The following is a 20,468-nucleotide window of genomic DNA, read 5'->3' on the forward strand; positions in this document are numbered from 1 at the left end:
AGCTAGGGTTTGGGTTCCTATGGGTAGGGAACTTGGAGCTAGGGTTAGGGTTCCCATGGGTAGGGATTTCCGAACTAGGGTTAGGGTTCCTACGGTTAGGGAATCCTGAGAAAGGGTTAGGGTTCCTACGGGTAGGAAACTTAGAGCTAGGGTTAGAGTTCCTATGGGTAGGCATTCCCAAGCTAGTGTTAGGGTTCCTATGGGTAGGCATTCCCGACCTAAGGTTAGGGTTCCTATGGGTAGGGAACTTGGGGCTAGGGTTAGGGTTCCTAAGTGTAGGGAACTTGGAGCTAGGGTTAGGGTTCCTATGGGTAGGGAACTTGGAGCTAGGGTTAGGGTTCCTATGGTTAGGGATTCTCGAGTTACGGTTAGGTTTCCTATGGGTAGGGATTCTCGAGTTAGGGTTAGGGTTCCTATGGGTAGGGATTTCCGAGCTAGGGTTAGGGTTCCTACGGTTAGGGAATCCCGAGCAAGGGTTAGGGTTCCTATGGGTAGGTGTCACCGACCTAGGTTAAGGGTTCCTATGGTTAGGGAACTTTGAGCTAGGGTTAGGGTTCCTATGGGTAGTGATTCCCGACCTAGGGTTAGGGTTCCTATGGGTAGGGATTCCCGACCTAGTGTTAGGGTTCCTATGGGTAGGGAACTGGTAGCTAGGGTTAGGGTTCCTATGGATAGGGATTTCCTACCTAGGGTTAGGGTTCCTATCGGTAGGTCTCCCCGATATAGGGTTAGGGTTCCTATGGGTAGAGATTCCCGACCTAGGGTTAGGGTTGCTATATGTAGGCCACTTGGAGCTAGGTTTAGGGTTCCTATGGTTAGGGATTCCTGAGCTAGGGTTAGGGTTCCTATGGGTAGGTGTCACCGACCTAGGTTAAGGGTTCCTATGGTTAGGGAACTTTGAGCTAGGGTTAGGGTTCCTATGGGTAGTGATTCCCGAACTAGGGTTAGGGTTCCTATTGGTAGGGAACTTGGAGCTAGGTTTAGGGTTGCTAAGGGTAGGCATTCCCGACCTAGGGTTAGGGTTCCTATGGGTAGGGATTCCCGACCTAGGGTTAGGGTTCCTATGGGTAGGGAACTGGTAGCTAGGGTTAGGGTTCCTATGGATAGGGATTTCCTACCTAGGGTTAGGGTTCCTATCGGTAGGTCTCCCCGATATAGGGTTAGGGTTCCTATGGGTAGAGATTCCCGACCTAGGGTTAGGGTTGCTATGTGTAGGCCACTTGGAGCTAGGTTTAGGGTTCCTATGGTTAGGGATTCCTGAGCTAGGGTTAGGGTTCCTATAGGTAGGGAACTTGGAGCTAGGGTTTGGGTTCCTATGGGTAGGGAACTTGGAGCTAGGGTTAGGGTTCCCATGGGTAGGGATTTCCGAACTAGGGTTAGGGTTCCTACGGTTAGGGAATCCTGAGAAAGGGTTAGGGTTCCTGCGGGTAGGAAACTTAGAGCTAGGGTTAGAGTTCCTATGGGTAGGCATTCCCAAGCTAGTGTTAGGGTTCCTATGGGTAGGCATTCCCGAGCTATGGTTAGGGTTCCTATGGTTAGGTGTCCCCGACCTAGAGTTAGGGTTCCTATGGGTAGGGAACTTGGAGCTAGGGTTTGGGTTCCTATGGGTAGGGAACTTGTAGCTAGGGTTAGGGTTCCCATGGGTAGGGATTTCCGAACTAGGGTTAGGGTTCCTACGGTTAGGGAATCCTGAGAAAGGGTTAGGGTTCCTACGGGTAGGAAACTTAGAGCTAGGGTTAGAGTTCCTATGGGTAGGCATTCCCAAGCTAGTGTTAGGGTTCCTATGGGTAGGCATTCCCGAGCTATGGTTAGGGTTCCTATGGTTAGGTGTCCCCGACCTAGAGTTAGGGTTCCTATGGGTAGGGAACTTGGAGCTATGGTTAGGATTCCTATGGCTAGGGAACTTTGACCTATGATTAGGGTTCCTATGGCTAGGGATTCCCGACCTAAGGTTAGGGTTCCTATGGGTAGGGAACTTGGGGCTAGGGTTAGGGTTCCTAAGGGTAGGGAACTTGGAGCTAGGGTTAGGGTTCCTATGGGTAGGGAACTTGGAGCTAGGGTTAGGGTTCCTATGGTTAGGGATTCTCGAGTTACGGTTAGGTTTCCTATGGGTAGGGATTCTCGAGTTAGGGTTAGGGTTCCTATGGGTAGGGATTTCCGAGCTAGGGTTAGGGTTCCTACGGTTAGGGAATCCCGAGCAAGGGTTAGGGTTCCTATGGGTAGGGAACTTGGGGCTAGGGTTAGGGTTTCTAACGGTAGGGAACTTGGGGCTAGGGTTAGAGTTCCTATAGGTAGGGAACTTGGAGCTAGGGTTTGTGTTCCTAGGGGTAGGCAACTTGGAGCTAGGGTTAGGGTTCCTACGGTTAGGGATTCTCGAGTTACGGTTAGGTTTCCTATGGGTAGGGATTCTCGAGTTAGGGTTAGGGTTCCTATGGGTAGGGATTTCCGAGCTAGGGTTAGGGTTCCTACGGTTAGGGAATCCCGAGCAAGGGTTAGGGTTCCTATGGGTAGGGAACTTAGAGCTAGGGTTAGAGTTCCTATGGGTACGCATTCCCGAGCTAGGGTTAGGGTTCCTATGGGTAGGCATTCCCGAGCTAGGGTTAGGGTTCCTATGGCTAGGGAACTTGAACCTAGGATTAGGGTTCCTATGGGTAGGGATTCCCGACCTAGGGTTAGCGTTCCTATGGGTAGGGAACTTGGGGCTAGTGTTAGGGTTTCTAAGGGTAGGGAACTTGGGGCTAGGGTTAGGGTTCCTAAGGGTAGGGAACTTGGAGCTAGGGTTAGGGTTCCTATGGGTAGGGAACTTGGAGCTAGGGTTAGGGTTCCTATGGTTAGGGATTCTCGAGTTAGGGTTAGGTTTCCTATGGGTAGAGATTTCCGAGCTAGGGTTAGGGTTCCTATGGGTAGGGATTCCCGAACTAGGGTTAGGGTTCCTATGGATAGGGAACTTGGGGCTACGGTTAGGGTTCCTAAGGGTAGGGAACTTGGAGCTCGGTTTAGGGTTCCTATGGGTAGGGAACTTGGGGCTAGGGTTAGGGTTTCTAATGGTAGGGAACTTGGGGCTAGGGTTAGGGTTCCTATAGGTAGGGAACTTGGAGCTAGGGTTTGGGTTCCTATGGGTAGGGAACTTGGAGCTAGGGTTAGGGTTCCTATGGTTAGGGATTCTCGAGTTAGGGTTAGGTTTCCTATGGTTAGGGATTCTCGAGTTAGGGTTAGGGTTCCTATGGGTAGGGATTTCCGAGCTAGGGTTAGGGTTCCTACGGTTAGGGAATTCCGAGCAAGGGTTAGGGTTCCTATGGGTAGGGAACTTAGAGCTAGGGTTAGAGTTCCTATGGGTACGCATTCCCGAGCTAGTGTTAGGGTTCCTATGGGTAGGCATTCCCGACCTAGGGTTAGGGTTCCTATGGCTAGGGAACTTTGACCTAGGATTAGGGTTCCTATGGGTAGGGATTCCCGAACTAGGGTTAGCGTTCCTATGGGTAGGGAACTTGGGGCTAGGGTTAGGGTTCCTAAGGGTAGGGAACTTGAGGCTAGGGTTAGGGTTCCTAAGGCCTTGTCTACACTACAAGACTATTTTGAATCAATTTAGTTCGAATTTGTGGATTCGACCTTATGAAGTCGAATTTTTGTATCCATAGTAAATACACTAATTCGAATTTCTGAGTCCACATTCACGGGGCCAGCGCCGACTTTGGAAGTGGTGCACTGTGGGAAGCTATTCCCCAGTTCCCGCACTCCCCGCTGCCCATTGGAATGCTGGGTACAGCCCCCAATGCCTGCTGGGGGAAAAAATGTGCCGAGGGTGGTTTTGGGTAACTGTCATTATTGAACCGTCACTCCCGCCCTCTCTCCCTGAAAGCGCCGGCGGGAAATCTGTTCGCGCCCTTCTCTGGTCGGTTACAGCGCGGACGCCACAGCACTGTGAGCATGGAGCCCGCTGCGATCATCGCTGCACTTATGGCCATTGTCAACTCCTCGCACCTTATCGTCCACCTCTTCCACAGTCAGCTGCTGAGAAATCGGGCGAGGAGGCTCCGGCAGCGCGGTGAGGACAGGAAGTCACAGAGTGGCGCAGACCTCTCACAAAGCAGGGTACGCCACGCTGTGGAGATCATGGTGGCAATGGGTCAAGTTCATGGTGTGGAACGGCGATTCTGGGCCCGGGAAACCAGCACGGACTGGTGGGACCGCATAGTGCTGCAGGTCTGGGATGAATCACAGTGGCTGCGAAACTTCAGGATGCGTAAGGGCACTTTCCTTGAACTGTGTGACTTGCTGGCCCCTGCCCTGAAGCGCCAGGACACCCGGATGCGAGCAGCCCTGAGTGTGCAGAAGCGAGTGGCCATAGCCCTCTGGAAACTTGCAACGCCAGACAGCTACCGGTCAGTAGCGAACCACTTTGGCGTGGGCAAATCTACCGTGGGGGTTGCTGTGATGCAAGTAGCCCACGCAATCGTTGAGCAACTGCTCTCAAAGGTAGTGACTCTCGGAAACGTCCAGGCCATCATACATGGCTTCGCCGCGATGGGATTTCCAAACTGCGGTGGGGCTATAGATGGGACTCACATCCCTATCCTGGCACCAGCCCACCAGGCCAGCGAGTACATTAACCGAAAGGGCTACTTTTCAATGGTGCTGCAAGCACTGGTGGACCATAGGGGACGTTTTACCAACATCTTCGTTGGGTGGGCGGGCAAGGTTCATGACGCGTGTGTGTTCAGGAACTCTGGTCTGTTTAGATGCCTCCAGGCAGGAACTTTCTTCCCGGACCACAAAATAACGGTTGGGGATGTGCAGATGCCTACAGTGATCCTCGGGGACCCAGCCTACCCGCTAATGCCCTGGCTCATGAAGCCCTATACAGGCGCCTTGGACAGAGAGAAGGAACACTTCAACTACCGGCTGAGCAAGTGCAGAATGGTGGTGGAGTGTGCTTTCGGACGTCTCAAGGGGAGATGGCGGAGCTTACTGACTCGCTCGGACATCAGCGAAAAGAATATCCCCGTAGTTATTGCTGCTTGCTGTGTGCTACACAATCTCTGTGAGAGCAAGGGCGAGGCCTTTTTGTCCGGATGGGAGGTTGAGGCAAATCGCCTGGCTGCAGTTTACGCTCAGCCAGACACCCGTGCCGAGAGAATATCCCAGCGGGAAGCGCTGTGTATCCGGGAGGCTTTGAAAGCAAGTTTCCTTGGAGAGCAGGGTAACCTATGACTCTCCACTTGCTTTCAAGAGAAACTGACCCTGGGCCTGTGTCTGTATGTGTCCATTTCAATCTGCGGTTACATACCCCGTTCTCCAAGTTTCCCCCACTTCCAAAGCACGTTTTAAAGCAAATTAATTGTTACACTCATTATTAATAAATCTTTGTTTTACTTTGCATTTCTGTTCAGGTGTTGAAACATGGACGCATACTGTGCTGGGTACGGTGTGCACTGATGTACATACAGCTTGTACAATACAGGACGGACATCCTCCTGCTCCTACATAGGTCTCTGGGGTGGGGGACGGTTTCAAGTGGTTGTGCATGTAGGGGTGGGTTTGCAGGAAGGGGCGAGTGGTGCCGTCTTTGCATACGGAATTGGATGCAGGCTCTGGGCTGTGGGTTTGGGCGTAGGAAGGGGTGAGGGGTGTGGGGGAAGGGTGAGTATCTGTCCGTGGATGAGGGCTCTTGTTGGGGCTCAGGGCAGCGGAGAGGATCGCGCCTACGGTGGAAGTGCATGGTAAGGGCAGCATGCCTTAATATTAGGGGGTGGCAGGCGCTAGGACCGTGGACAAGCGTACACATCACAGAATGACCCGGGGCAGCATACACCACACAGAGGGACCCTGGTGACTACTGAATGCAGTCTGTGTGTGCCCTGCAGTTGATCCTGCCCCCGATAGTCTGTACCCTGCTAATGTAGGCTATCCCGTGCAATTATAAATCCCCTGTCCCCCCCCCACACACATACACAGTCTTCTGACACGAAAGACGTGACAGAAAGAGTGAACGACAGCAAACAGCTTTTATTAATCTACTACATAGTGGGGTGATGAAACTTGGATTTGGGACTGGGTGATCCTGTAAGGGAAGCGCTTCTAAACAGTTATAGCATGAGAGGTGTGTGGTACATTAGCGCTCAGCTGTGGTGCAGTGACAGTTCTCACGGCCCCTACCGCCCCTCCGTCTTGTAATTTTCGGTGAGGGGGGGACAGGACTTCTTGGCGTTGGAGGGTGGTTGCAGATACAGTGCAGGGGGGCTCTCTCCTCCTGCCTGCGGTCCTGCAGAACATCAACAAGGCGCCGGAGCATGTCCGTTTGCTCCCTCATTAGCCCAAGCGGCGTTTGAGTCGCCTGATGGTCTTCCTGCCACCACCTATCCTCCCGTTCGATGTGTGTGCGATGCTGTTGAGAGAGGGTCTCCCTCCACTGTCTCTGCTCTGCCGCCTCGCCTCTGGAGCAGGCCATCAGTTCCGCGAACATCTCTTCCCGAGTCTTTTTCTTTCGCCGCCTAATCTGAGCCAGCCTCTGCGAGGGGGATGCCGGGGCAGTCCGGGAAAGATCAGAAGCTGTGTGATGGGAAACAGTAAATGATTTCCTTGAACAGATACATGTTTGCGAACAGTGAACACAGTCTAGTCAGTTTCTCTGAACAAGACCATACAGGGCACCAAGTCTCACGAGATCTCAGGAAAAGTTCGAGATTTCGGAATACGCTCTCATTGGCGGCGCCATTGCACAGGAGAGCGGACAAGCGGGGAGAGACAGCATAATCCGTCTTGCAGACAGTCCTGGTAAGCCTTAAAGTAGATCATGCTTATCAGTTAGTGGATAGCTGTGCTCTCCTGCTAAAGGCAATCTGGAAAGCAGAAAGGCTGAGCCTTTTCCAGCCCCTCCCGCCAGTGCACGGGAAACATCAATGTCTGCTTGTTCTCTGTGGCCTCCAGCACGTGGCTGTTAAGCGAGGGTCGTTGTTATGCAACCTAATTGTAAACCGTTAACAATAGTAACAATACACTAATTGCCCGACTTAGATGCAGCCTGTCCAGACCGACATCACCCTGAGGCGGGTCACTCGCAGTCAGAGAGAGCGGATGCTACTGGAAGCCCTGCACAGACCAGGCCCATATGCAGCAATGCTGGTGGAGGCGATGATTCCTCTCTACATTAGGATCTCCTGGCGCGGAAGAGTGTGCTTCCATGGAGCACCGAATAAGGCACCTGTCCCCAGGAACCTCCTGTGGAGGCTTTTCGAGCTGCTCTCTGAGAGCTTTGTTGAACTGTCCCAAGAGGATTACTGTTCAATCCCTATATGTGTGGACCTACTATTTATATAGTTTGACATGTAAAATTTTGTATATAGTATTTCTATACCCGTTTTTTAAAAAATAAAAGTTTCCATGTTTATAGCACTTACCGCCTGATCCTTCCCCTGATTCTGAGTCCGGGTTAACGGGCGGGGAGGGTTGGTAGGGGATCTCTGTGAGGGTGATGAAGAGATCCTGGCTGTCAGGGCAAGCGGTATTGTGTTCGCTGTCACCTGCGCCGTCCTCCACAAACCCTTCCTCATCTTCCCCATCGGCGAACATCGCCGAGGAACTGTCCAGGTACACTATGCCATCCTCAGAGTCCACGGTCACTGGTGGGGCAGTGGTGGCAGACCCACCGAGAATGGCATGCAGTGCCTCGTAGAAGCGGCATGTCTGGGGCTGTGCTCCGGAGCGTCCGTTTGCCGCTCTGACTTTTTGGTAACCTTGTCTCAGGTCCTTGACTTTCACGCGGCACTGCATCGCATCCCGGCTGTATCCTTTCTCTATCATGGCTTTGGAGACCTTCTCGAAGGTCTTTGCATTCCGCTTGCTGGAGCGCAGCTCCGAGAGCACAGACTCATCGCCCCACACACCGATCAGATCCAGGACTTCCCGGTCTGTCCATGCTGGGGACCTCTTTCTATTCTTGGATTGGCCGGACTCCTCTGCTGGAGAGCTCTGCATCGTTGCAGGTGCTGCGGAGCTCGCCCCGATGTCCAGCCAGGACGTCAGATTCAAAGTGCCCAGACAGGAAAAGGAATTCAAATTTTCCCGGGTCATTTCCTGTGTGGCTGGTCAGAGAATCCAAGCTCCGACTGCTGTCCAGAGCTTCAACAGAGTGGTGCACTGTGGGATAGCTCCCGGAGCTACTAAGTTCGATTAGCATCCACACCTAGCCTAATTCGAGCTAGCCATGTCGAATTAAGCGCTTCTCCACCTGTCGAGGTGGAGTACCAAATTCGAACTAAAGAGCCCTCTAGTTCGAATTAAATGGCTTCCTGGTGTGGACGGTTGAGCGGTTAGTTCAAATTAACGCTGCTAAATTCGAATTAAAGTCCTAGTGTAGACCAGGCCTAAGGGTAGGGAACTTGGAGCTAGGGTTAGGGTTCCTATGGGTAGGGATTCTCGAGTTAGGATTAGGATTCCTATGGGTAGGGATTTCCGAGCTAGGGTTAGGGTTCCTATGGGTAGGGATTCCCGAACTAGGGTTAGGGTTCCTATGGGTAGGGAACTTGGGGCTAGGGTTAGGGTTCCTAAGGGTAGGGATCTTGGATCTAGGGTTAGGGTTCCTATGGGTAGGGAACTTGGAGCTAGGGTTAGGGTTCCTATGGGTAGGGATTCTCGAATTAGGGTTAGGATTCCTATGGGTAGGGATTTCCGAGCTAGGGTTAGGGTTCCTATGGGTGGGGAACTTGGAGCTAGGGTTAGGGTTCCTAAGGGTAGGGACTCCTGACCTAGGGTTCCTATGCTTAGGGACTCCCGACCTAGTGTTAGGGTTCCTATAGGTAGGGAACTTGGAGCTAGGGTTAGGGTTCCTATGTGTAGTGATTCCCGACCTAGGGTTAGGGTAACTATGGGTAGGTCTACCCGATCTAGGGTTAGGGTATCTATGGGTATCGATTCCCGATGTAGGGTAAGGGTTCCTATGGGTAGGAGACTTGGAGCTAGGGTTAGGGTTCCTATAGGTAGGTCTACCCGACTTATGGTTCGGGTTCCTATATGGTAGGTCTCCCTGATCTAGGGTTCGGGTTCCTATGGGTAGGGATTCCCGACCTAGGGTTAGGGTTCCTATGGGTAGGTCTCCCCGAGCTAGGGTTAGGGTTCCTATGGGTAGGGATTCCCGACCTAGGGCTAGCGTTCCTATGGGTAGGCCACTTGGAGCTAGGGTTAGGGTTCCTATGGGTAGGGATTCCCGAGCTAGGGTTAGGGTTCCTATAGGTAGGGAACTTGGAGCTAGGGTTAGGGTTCCTATGGGTAGGGATTCCGGAGCTAGGGTTAGGGTTCCTATGGGTAGGGATTTCCAAGCTAGGGTTAGGGTTCCTATGGGTAGGGATTCCCGAGCTAGGGTTAGGGTTCCTCTGGGTAGGGATTCTCGATGTAGGACTAGGGTTCCTAAGGGTAGGGCACTTGGAGCTAGTGTTAGCATTCCTATAGGTAGGGATTCCCGACCTAGGGTTTGGGTTCCTATGGGTACGGAACTTGGAGCTAGGGTTAGGGTTCCTATGGGTAGGGATTCCCGAGCTAGGGTTAGGGTTCCTATGGGTAGAGAACTTGGAGCTAGGGTTAGGGTCCCTATGGGTAGGGAACTTGGAGCTAGGGTTAGGGTTCCTAGGGTTAGGGATTCTCGAGTTAGGGTTAGGGTTCCTATGGGTAGGGATTTCCGAGCTAGGGTTAGAGTTCCCACGGTTAGGGAATCCTGAGCAAGGGTTAGGGTTCCTATGGGTAGGGAACTTAGAGCTAGGGTTAGTGTTCCTATGGGTACGCATTCCCGAGCTAGGGTTAGGGTTCCTATGGGTAGGCATTCCCGAGCTAGGGTTAGGGTTCCTATGGCTAGGGAACTTTGACCTAGGATTAGGGTTCCTATGGGTAGGGATTCCCGACCTAGGGTTAGCGTTCCTATGGGTAGGGAACTTGGGGCTAGGGTTAGGGTTCCTAAGGGTAGGGAACTTGGGGCTAGGGTTAGGGTTCCTAAGGGTAGGGAACTTGGAGCTAGGGTTAGGTTTCCTATGGGTAGGGATTCTCGAGTTAGGGTTAGGATTCCTATGGGTAGGGATTTCCGAGCTAGGGTTAGGGTTCCTATCGGTAGGGAACTTGGGGCTAGGGTTAGGGTTCCTATGGGTAGGGAACTTGGGGCTAGGGTTAGGGTTTCTAATGGTAGGGAACTTGGGGCTAGGGTTAGGGTTCCTATAGGTAGGGAACTTGGAGCTAGGGTTTGGGTTCCTATGGGTAGGGAACTTGGAGCTAGGGTTAGGGTTCCTATGGTTAGGGATTGTCGAGTTAGGGTTAGGTTTCCTATGGGTAGGGATTCTCGAGTTAGGGTTAGGGTTCCTATGGGTACGGATTCCCGAACTAGGGTTAGGATTCCTATGGGTAGGGAACTTGGGGCTAGGGTTAGGGTTCCTAATGGTAGGGAACTTGGAGCTAGGGTTAGGGTTCCTAAGGGTAGGAATTCTCGAGTTAGGGTTAGGATTCCTATGGGTAGGGATTTCCGAGCTAGGGTTAGGGTTCCTATGGGTGGGGAACTTCGAGCTAGGGTTAGGGTTCCTAAGGGTAGGGACTCCTGACCTAGGGTTCCTATGCTTAGGGACTCCCGACCTAGGGTTAGCGTTCCTATGGGTAGGGAACTTGGAGCTAGGGTTAGGGTTCCTATAGGTAGGGAACTTGGAGCTAGGGTTAGGGTTCCTATGGGTACGGATTCCCAAGGTACGGTTAGGGTTCCTATGGGTAGGGATTCCCGAAATAGGGTTAGGGTTCCTATGGGTAGGGAACTTGGAGCTAGGGTTAGGGTTCCTATGGGTAGGGAACTTGGAGCTAGGGTTCCTATGGGTAGGGAACTTGGAGCTAGGGTTAGGGTTCCAATGGGTAGGTCTACCAGACTTATGGTCAGGGTTCCTATGGGTAGGTCTCCCCGATCTAGTGTTCGGGTTCCTATGGGTAGGGATTCCCGAGCTAGGGTTAGGGTTACTATGGGTAGGTATCCGCGAGCTAGGGTTCTGGTTCCTATGGGTAGGGATTCCCGACCTAGGGTTACGGTTCCTATGGGTAGGCTACTTGGAGCTAGGGTAAGGGTTCCTATGGGTAGGGATTCCCGAGCTAGGGTTAGGGTCTCTCAGGGTAGGGATTCCCGAGCTAGGGTAAGGGTTCCTATCGGTAGGGATTCCCAAGCTAGGGTTAGGGTTCCCATGGGTATGTCTCCCTGAACTAGGCTTAGGGTACCTATGGGTAGCTCGGTCCGAGTTAGGGTTAGGGTTCCAATGGGTAGAGCACTTGGAGCTAGGGTTAGCGTTCCTATGGGTAGGGATTCCCGAGCTACGGTTAGGGTTCCTATGGGTAGGGATTCCCGAGCTAGGGTTAGGCTTCTCATGGGTAGGGATTCCCGAGCTAGGGTTAGGATTCTTATGGTTAGGGATTCTCGAGCTAGGGTTAGGGTTCCTACGGGTAGGTTTCCCCGAGCTAGGGTAAGGGTTCCTATGGGTAGGTCTCCCCGACCTAAGGTTAGGGTTCGTATGGGTTGGTCTCCCAGAGCTAGGATTAGGGTTCCTATGGGTAGGGCACTTCGAGCTAGGGTTAGGGTTCCTATGGGTAGGGCTTCCCGACCTAGGGTTAGGGTTTCTATGGGTAGGGCTTCCCGACCTAGGGTTAGGGTTCCTATGGGTAGGACACTTGGAGCTAGGGTAAGAGTTCCTATGGGTAGGGCTTCCAGACATAGGGTTTGGGTTCCTGTGGGTGGGACACTTGGAGCTAGGGTTAGGGTTCCTATGGGTAGGGATTCCCGAGCTAGGGTTAGGTTTCCTATGGGTAGGTCTCCCCGAGCTAGGGTTAGGTTTCCTATGGGTAGGTCTCCCCGAGCTAGGGTTAGGGTTCCTATGTGTAGGGAACTTGGAGTTAGGGTTCGTGTTCCTATGGGTAGGGGACTTGGAGTTAGGGTTCGTGTTCCAATGGGTAGGGAACTTGGGGTTAGGGTTAGGGTTCCTAAGGGTCGGGATTCCCGACCTAGAGTTAGGGATCCTATGGGTAGGTCTCCCTGATCTAGGGTTAGAGTTCCTATGGGTAGGGAATTTGGGGTTAGGGTTCCTATGGGTAGGGATTCCCGACCTAGGGCTAGGGTTCCTATGGGTAGGGAACTTGGAGTTGGGTTAGAGTTCGTATGGGTAGGGAACTTGGAGCTAGGGTTAGGGTTCCTATGGGTAGGGATTCGTGAGCTAGCATTAGGGTTCCTGTGGGTAGGGAACTTCGAGCTACGGTTAGGGTTCCTATTGGTAGGGATTCCCGAGATAGGGTTTGGGTTCCTATGGGTAGGGATTCTCGAGTTAGGGTTAGGGTTCCTAAGGGTAGGGATTCTCGAGTTAGGGTTAGAGTTCCTAAGGGTAGGGAACTTAGAGCTAGGGTTACAGTTCCTATGGGTAGGCATTCCCGAGCTAGGGTTAGGGTTCCTATGGGTAGGCATTCCCAAGTTATGGTTAGGGTTCCTATGGTTAGGTGTCCCCGACCTAGGGTTAGGGTTCCTATGGGTAGGGAACTTGGAGCTATGGTTAGGGTTCCTATGGCTAGGGAACTTTTACCTAGGATTAGGGTTCCTATGGCTAGGGATTCCCGACCTAGGGTTAGGGTTCCTATGGGTAGGGAACTTGGGGCTAGGGTTAGGATTCCTAAGGGTAGGGGACTTGGAGCTAGGGTTACGGTTCCTATGGGTAGGGAACTTGGAGCTAGGGTTAGAGTTCCTATGGGTACGCATTCCTGAGCTAGGGTCAGGGTTCCTATGGGTAGGCATTCCAGAGCTAGGGTTAGGGTTCCTATGGGTAGGTGTCCCCGACCTAGGGTTAGGGTTCCTATGGGTAGGGAACTTGAAGCTAGGGTTAGGGTTCCTATGGCTAGGGAACTTTGACCTAGGATTAGGGTTCCTATGGGTAGGGATTCCCGACCTAGGGTTAGCGTTCCTATGGGTAGGGAACTTGGGGCTAGGGTTAGGGTTCCTATGGGTAGGGAACTTGGAGCTAGGGTTAGGGTTCCTACGGGTAGGGATTCTCGAGTTAGGGTTAGGATTCCTATGGGTAGGGATTTCCGAGCTAGGGTTAGGGTTCCTATGGGTAGGGATTCCCGAACTAGGGTTAGGGTTCCTATGGGTAGGGAACTTGGGGCTAGGGTTAGGGTTCCTAAGGGTAGGGAACTTGGGGCTAGGGTTAGGGTTCCTATGGGTAGGGAACTTGGAGCTAGGGTTAGGGTTCCTATGGGTAGGGATTCGTGAGCTAGCGTTAGGGTTCCTGTGGGTAGGGAACTTCGAGCTACGGTTCGGGTTCCTATTGGTAGGCATTCCCGAGCTAGGGTTAGGGTTCCTATGGGTAGGGATTCCCGAGCTAGAGTTAGGGTTCCTATGCGTAGGCCACTTTGAGCTAGGGTTAGGGTTCCTATGGGTAGGGATTCTCGAGTTAGGGTTAGGTTTCCTATGGGTAGGGATTCTCGAGTTAGGGTTACGGTTCCTATGGGTAGGGAACTTAGAGCTAGGGTTAGAGTTCCTATGGGTAGGCATTCCCGAGCTAGGGTTAGGGTTCCTATGGGTAGGCATTCCCGAGCTATGGTTTGGGTTCCTATGTTTAGGTGTCCCCGACCTAGGGTTAGGGTTCCTTTGGGTAGGGAAGTTGGAGCTATGGTTAGGGTTCCTATGGCTAGGGAACTTTGACCTAGGATTAGAGTTCCTATGGCTAGGGATTCCCGACCTAGGGTTAGGGTTCCTATGGGTAGGGAACTTGGGGCTAGGGTTAGGGTTCCTAAGGGTAGGGAACTTGGAGCTAGGGTTAGGGTTCCTATGGGTAGGGAACTTGGGGCTCGGGTTAGGGTTTCTAATGGTAGGGAACTTGGGGCTAGGGTTAGAGTTCCTATGGGTACGCATTCCCGAGCTAGGGTTAGGGTTCCTATGGGTAGGTGTCCCCGACCTAGGGTTAGGGTTCCTATGGGTAGGGAACTTGGAGCTAGGGTTAGGGTTCCTATGGCTAGGGAACTTTGACCTAGGGTTAGGGTTCCTATGGGTAGGGATTCCCGACCTAGGGTTAGCGTTCCTATGGGTAGCGAACTTGGGGCTAGGGTTAGGGTTCCTACGGGTAGGGAACTTGGGGCTAGGGTTAGGGTTCCTATGAGTAGGGAACTTGGAGCTAGGGTTAGGGTTCCTAAGGGTAGGGATTCTCGAGTTAGGGTTAGGATTCCTATGGGTAGGGATTCCCGAGCTAGGGTTAGGGTTCCTATGGGTAGGGAACTTGGAGCTAGGGTTAGGGTTCCTATGGGTAGGAATTCTCGAATTAGGGTTAGGATTCCTATGGGTAGGGATTTCCGAGCTAGGGTTAGGGTTCCTATGGGTGGGGAACTTGGAGCTAGGGTTAGGGTTCCTAAGGGTAGGGACTCCTGACCTAGCGTTCCTATGCTTAGGGACTCCCGACCTAGTGTTAGGGTTCCTATGGGTAGGGAACTTGGAGCTAGGGTTAGGGTTCCTATGTGTAGTGATTCCCGACCTAGGGTTAGGGTAACTATGGGTAGGTCTACCCGATCTAGGGTTAGGGTATCTATGGGTATCGATTCCCGATGTAGGGTAAGGGTTCCTATGGGTAGGCCACTTGGAGCTAGGGTTAGGGTTCCTATAGGTAGGTCTACCCGACTTATGGTTCGGGTTCCTATAAGGTAGGTCTCCCTGATCTAGGGTTTGGGTTCCTATGGGTAGGGATTCCCAACCTAGGGCTAGGGTTCCTATGGGTAGGCCACTTGGAGCTAGGGTTAGGGTTCCTATGGGTAGGGATTCCCGAGCTAGGGTTAGGGTTCCTATAGGTAGGGAACTTGGAGCTAGGGTTAGGGTTCCTATGGGTAGGGATTCCCGAGCTAGGGTTAGGGTTCCTCTGGGTAGGGATTCTCGACGTAGGATTAGGGTTCCTATGGGTCCGGAACTTGGAGCTAGGGTTAGGGTTCCTATGGGTAGGGATTCCCGAGATAGGGTTAGGTTTCCTATGGGTAGGGATTCCCGACCTAGGGTTTGGGTTCCTCTGGGTAGGGATTCTCGACATAGGATTAGGGTTCCTATGGGTAGGTCACTTGGAGCTAGGGTTAGGGTTCCTATGGGTAGGGATTCCCGAGCTACGGTTAGGGTTCCTATGGGTAGGGATTCCCGAGCTAGGGTTAGGGTTCCAATGGGTAGGGATTCCCGAGCTAGGGATCGGGTTCCTATGGGTAGGGATTCCTGAGCTAGGGTTAGGATTCCTATGGGTATGGAACTTGGAGCTAGGGTTAGTGTTCCTGTGGGTAGGGAACTTGGAGCTAGGGTTAAGGTTCCTATGGGTAGGGCTTCCCGACCTAGGGTTAGGGTTCCTATGGGTGGGTCTCCCCGAACTAGGGTTAGGGTTCCTATGGGTAGAGCACTTGGAGCTAGGGTTTGGGTTCCTATGGGTAGGGATTCCCAACCTAGGGTTGGGGTTCCTATGGGTAGGTATTCCCGAGCTAGGGTTAGGGTTCCTATGGGTAGGGCTTCCCGACCTAAGGTTAGGGTTCCTATAGGTAGGGCTTCCCGACCTTGGGTTAGGGTTCCTATGAGTAGGGCACTTGGAGCTAGGGTTAGGATTAGTAAGGGTAGGGCTTCCTGACCTAGGGTTAGAGTTCCTATGGGTAGGGCACTTGGGGCTAGGGTTAGGGTTCCTATGGGTAGGGCTTCCCACCCTAGGGTCAGGGTTCCTAAGGGTAGGCACTTGGAGCTAGGGTTATGGTTCCTATGGGCAGTGATGAGCTGCCACAACATTAACAACCGGTTCCCTCCTCCTCACCCCATGAGGGGGTCATGCCCGCCCCGGGACTCCTGCCCCATCCAACCCCCTTCCCTGTCCCCTCACTTCCCCCTGGCACCCTATCCAACCCCTGTTCCTTCCTGAGAGCTCCCCCAGGCCCCTGCCCCCATTCAATCCCCCTGTTCCCTGCCCTCTGACTGCTTCGATGCTAATCCACCCCCCCAACTTCTCTGCCCTCTATCCAACACCCCCTCCATGCTCCCTGCCTCCTTACCGCGCTGCCTGGAGATTGGCGCCATGCCGGGCCAGGGCCGGGCTGGGCCGCTCGGCCGGGATTCGGACCAGTGGCCAGGCCGGAGCTGTGCGGCGCCTGGAGCCCTCCTCACACCCCCGCCCCCCTGCCCCAGCTCACCTGCGGGAAGCCGCTGCTTCCTTCTCATCTCTCCCAGGCTTCCTGCGCGAACAGCTGATTCACGCGAAGCTGGGGACGGGGAGGAGAAGCCTCGGGAGCATTCAGGGGAGGAGGCAGAGGCGGAGTGAGGTGAGCTGGGGCCGGGGGAAGGGCTGGCAGCTGCTGGGGCTTTTGTTAAATTTAAAAGCCCTTTTTGAACCAGTTGTCCCTCGCAGGACAACCGGTTCTAAAAGGGCTTCTAAATTTAACAACCGGTTCCCGCAAACCAGTGGGAACCGGCTCCAGCTCACCACCGTTGTCACTGTGAATGCAAGAGGGTTTCAAGAGCTGATGAATTAGGGCACTTGGAAACAGACAGTGTAAGAGCTTTCTTTTTCTTCTGCAGTTGAAGGGGGTTGATACTTGTCATTGGGGTCATGGGGGGGGGGTTGGAAGTCACTGGAGGATATGGGAGAGATTTTCAGTTAGCTGAGTTGAAACCATAAGCAATCACTTACCTTCCAGTAACTTGTTCTTCAAGATTTTTTGCCTGTGTGAATCCCACTTATGGTGTGTATGCACACAAGTCATAGAACGTGCATGTGCAACGTCAGTGAGATGCACAGACAAAGTCTCAGTTTACAGTGCACAGTTACTCATCTGAATATCTCCTTTAAGAAGAACAAACTATTAGAGACACAGGACTGGGACTCAGGAGATCTTGGTTCAACTTCCAGCTCCGACAAAAAAATTTCATCTGTGACTTTAGTCACTCTGTGTCTCAGTTTCCCACCTGTGGAATAATGGGAATAACCACACTGCCCTACCTCACAGCGGTGTTGTGAGGATAAATGCATTATGTGATTGTAAGGTGTTCAACCACTATGAGTGCTTAGATACACAGACTTCTATACGGTGGCCCTTGCAAAACACTATGAGCTATTTCTTACCCCTACATCCAGTACTTTGTAAGAGACACTTTGCTCCAGTATGGACAAGTTTAATATTTGCCAGCTAGCTCATAAACACCTCCAGTGACTGACACGCCCTGGCTACTGACCCGTATAGGTCCACTTCAGCTCTGCAGAGAGCCCTATGCCCTATTGCTGGTATGTGACGAGTACATAATGCAACAGCACAAAACTATACACTTTAAATTGTACAGCTCCTCAGTCATATTATTCACTCAGAAGGTACATGGTTAAAAACAATGCAAAGGACACATAGCACAGAGATATGAGGCTCCATAGCGCCAGTAGACCAGGACAGTTGTAAAGGAAATGAAAGACTGCCAATAGGACAGGTGAGGAGACCTGGTTTGCATGTTCACTGAGTGAAGACAATAGAAAAGAAGTGGATTTAAATATGTTTTAGAAAAGGGTGGGAATTCAGCAAGTTAGCCAGCATGGGTAAGGAATGGTGTCCGTAGTCTCTATTTGTCAGAGGGTGGAGATGGATGGCAGGAGAGAGATCACTTGATCATTATCTGTTAGGTTCACTCCCTCTGGGACACCTGGCATTGGATGGATCTTTGGTCTGACCCAGTATGGTCATTCTTTTGTTCTTAAGTTCTTGTCTACACTGGAGATTTGCCCCAGTTACAGCCATTAATGGTCTGCCATTGGCGTAACTGCAACTTGCAGCTCCTACCTTGAATGGGCAAAGCTGCTATTTGCACTGGTGAAGCATATCCCACTTACAGAGTTTATACTAGAGGTGTGAACTAGGGCAGCTCTGTTGGTGCTTGAATGGCTGGAAACATGGGAAATCCCCAGTGGGAGGAGTGAGGCACAGAGTGGGGCCAAGTTTTATTGGATAGTTGGTACAGCTGCATTCAAGGATTAGGCCCTAACAAAGGCATGTATGTCAAACTCAGAGGAGCCAGGATACCTTAGCTCTGTAGTTCTTTATGATTTAGAACAGACATGATGGGAAAATTCCCATTCTGATTTAGACAGAATTAAAAAAGAATGCAGGAGATTAATGGACAACAGGAAAGTGCATTGGAACTTTATAGCACTTTAGCACAACTATTGTATTGACAAGCACCATGAGTCTCAGGTCCTAGCACTCAGCTCAGATAATGCTTCAAGGATTCTGAAGTACAATGGGACTTCTGAGGAAGTGCACAAGTACCCAGTGAGGTCCTTCTGATTAGTACATTACAATTAATAGTTAATGATGGGGCACTTATGCTAAACTGAAATACTCACTTCATTGTAAGAGTTCCATTGCATCATGGAAGAAATCCATTGTTCTCCTCTGCAATTTCACCCTCCATACTGCTTTACTTTCCCTGCTGAGATGTCACTTGTTCTGTCGAAGGTGCTGTTGGAACATGGCATCTGTTTCAATAGTCACTTAGGCAATTGCACATGAAATATCTCATTTGCCCATTAAAAGCAGCAGGGTTGAAACCTCAGGTGGTTTTGCCCTTGCAATCTAACAGCTAATTTTAACCTTGGAAGATTTGATTTTTCCTCCCCTTAAATCCAGGCACTTACTCCTAGCTCAAGACACATAAATAGCTCTCTCTGGTTAATAAATAGCTCTTTATAGAAAATATTTAACATCTCAATGTTTGCTCTGAAGAAAGAACCCTTCAGCAGGAGGTAGAGGTGATTATGCAACAAAAGCACCAAAAACCCAGTGTGTCTTATAAAAAGAGATCAGTTGGCTAATCCTATTAGCTCCCTAATAAATGCTCTGTTAGGGAGAGAGAACGTTAGGGCATGCAAGTGGGAGCAAGGACTGATATTGCAAATTTCTACTCTCATCACTTTGTTAAATGCAAATACTTCACATCTAATACAACGGGCTGAAATTTAGCAGCCTATAGGCTTAGATTTTCAAAAGTGGCTAAGCAGCAATTTTGAGTGAACTTGAGACCCCAGAAAGGGGCCTGATTTTCAGAGGACAAGTGCTCAGCACTTTCTGGCTAGCACGTTTAAGGTGTCTTAAATGTGACACCTAAAAATTGGGGCATACCAAAATCACTCGTCACTTTTCCAAATTTTGGCCTATATCCCTTTTTGTTTCACCTCTATTTGAACAGAGCTGGGCCCTGCCCCCAGCCACACAGTCTGGATGCTAGGTTTGGGTGAATAGAGTACTGGGATTTTGCTTTGGACCAATCTCTGGCATTGACATAATTCTGAGAGAATAAAGAATCGCAAGGGACAAGGTGAGGCTTTGACAAGCTTCAGGGGTGATGAAACAAACAGGATTTTTTGTTTCTAATGCTGATTATGCTTCTGTCATTGTGAATTTTTCTAATAAGGAAAATTCCTCTGTGATATCTTTTTATTTGTAACAGTAAGTACATAACTAATTACAGGTGGGAACAGCTGAGTCAAGGATCTAGAAAGCTGGCAATGCCATTTAATAGTTGGGCTTGAAGTTAGAATGCTGCTCAGAGTCAAAGCTGAAGTAGCTGTCGTGAAACTTTGAAGAATGACACCAGAGGGCTTTGTAAATGTCCCTGAATTATGTGATGTTTCTTGCCAATAAATTACAGGATTATAAAGGACATTGTTCCTAACTAACTGTATGACAACTTATAGCCTCTCTCACTTAGTACTCTAAGCTTCAGGTATTTGGGGTGCCTCATAATTCACTCCAGCAGAATTTTGCCAGCACACAAAATCATATCAACTAACAGCCTGAGCATCATTTTAAACTAAGTTCATACTGTTTTATAACAATATTATTCCTCATGTAAATATTTCCTTACAGATCCAGAAATCATCCAACCTTATTAAATATATCTTTTTGTGTGTGTGCGCGCACGTGCACGTGCATGTACACACACACACACACCCCTACCTGATTCAGTAGAAAGATATGGGCAAAAGTGAAAACTTGAGGAAGCCAAGGACGAGCCAAGGGCAGAATATGCTGGCATCTCTTCACTCCCTGATAGTCATAGTGACCTTACACACTGTAGCACTTTTTTGGCATGTGTATATAGTCTTCTCCAATAGCTCAGCTCGTGTTTTAGCTCATAAAGCCAAATCAGATCTTATGACTTGGCTCCAGCCTAGCTCTGCATTCAATGTTTGTGGCTTATAACCTGCCTCTGGAAATAAGATAAAAGTGAACTTAAAAAAGCAGAACTGCAGTCTTAGCTTTATATCTCCTCCCACAGGAGTTTATATAAAATTCCTGCAGGTTTGTTGAAAGTAGCCCACAGAAACAGAGGACTTGGATGATTTGTATAAGGACATACAAGTACAATGTTGCCACAGCACTACTTATTTGGAATTTGGGAATAGGGGTTGGCTTAATGAATACTTTTGACTTCTTTTGCTCTT

At 50.9% G+C, this 20,468-nt stretch overlaps 1 long non-coding RNA gene across 1 annotated transcript in view; it reads right to left on the minus strand.

The window, feature by feature from the left end:
• The window catches only part of LOC123362923, a 67,558-nt gene extending 49,033 nt beyond the window's left edge, over positions 1–18,525 (minus strand). Inside the window, exon 1 of the long non-coding RNA XR_006576644.1 lies at positions 18,369–18,525. This is a non-coding gene — a long non-coding RNA (uncharacterized LOC123362923). The remainder of the gene's footprint in view (positions 1–18,368) is intronic.
• Positions 18,526–20,468: the final 1,943 nt, after the last annotated feature.

Source organism: Mauremys mutica, chromosome 2 (genome assembly GCF_020497125.1).
Source record: "Mauremys mutica isolate MM-2020 ecotype Southern chromosome 2, ASM2049712v1, whole genome shotgun sequence".
Classification (NCBI taxonomy): Eukaryota; Metazoa; Chordata; order Testudines; family Geoemydidae; genus Mauremys; species Mauremys mutica.